Source organism: Zingiber officinale, chromosome 1A (assembly GCF_018446385.1).
Source record: "Zingiber officinale cultivar Zhangliang chromosome 1A, Zo_v1.1, whole genome shotgun sequence".
In the NCBI taxonomy this organism is placed as follows: Eukaryota; Viridiplantae; Streptophyta; class Magnoliopsida; order Zingiberales; family Zingiberaceae; genus Zingiber; species Zingiber officinale.
The window spans coordinates 91,549,693-91,550,290 of record NC_055987.1 but is presented as its reverse complement, the minus strand read 5'-3'; the positions used below and the strand labels follow the sequence as shown (position 1 = coordinate 91,550,290).

The 598-nt window shown below is 42.3% G+C and overlaps 1 non-coding gene across 1 annotated transcript; it reads left to right on the top strand.

The window, feature by feature from the left end:
* The first annotated feature begins 269 nt into the window (after positions 1-269).
* Positions 270-375, top strand: LOC122039332. The gene has a single exon (XR_006128173.1). It is a non-coding gene; the product is annotated as a small nucleolar RNA R71 (small nucleolar RNA).
* The last annotated feature ends 223 nt before the right edge of the window (positions 376-598 follow it).

Sequence of the window (598 nt, the reverse complement as noted above, 5' to 3'; positions counted from 1 at the left end):
GCTTCTTGGTCAGAGCGTCCAGCTTTACAGACATGAGTGTGATTGCATCTACGTTGAATTTTCCTAACGCCTTTATTGGATTCCTTGAGAAAGAACCACCAGATCTTTCGGTTGCCCACTGATGGTGGTTCTATGCCACATTCTCTATGATCTCTTCAGCTTCATCAAGGCTCTTGTTCATTAATATTCCTCCTGCTGCAGAATCGAGGGATACCTTCGTGTGATAGTTGATTCCATTGTAGAATGTGTGTAGAACCAACCATCTCTCAAGGCCATGATGGGGGCATTGTCTCAGCATACTTTTGAATCTGTCCCAGACTTCAAATAATGATTCTAATTCTATCTATTTAAAGCTTGCGATCAAATTCTTCATGTGGGCAGTTTTGCTTGGCGAGTAGAATTTGTCCAGAAATTTCTGCTCACACTGCTCCCAAGACGTTATGCTATTTGCTGGAAGAGAATTTAGCCACTGCTTGGCTCTGTCTTTCAGGGGAAATCCAAAAAGAAGTAACCTTACTAATTCTGGAGGGACCCCGTTTACTTTCATAGTACCGTAAATCTCGTAGAAAAGCTCTAAGTGATGGTTTGGATCATCGTG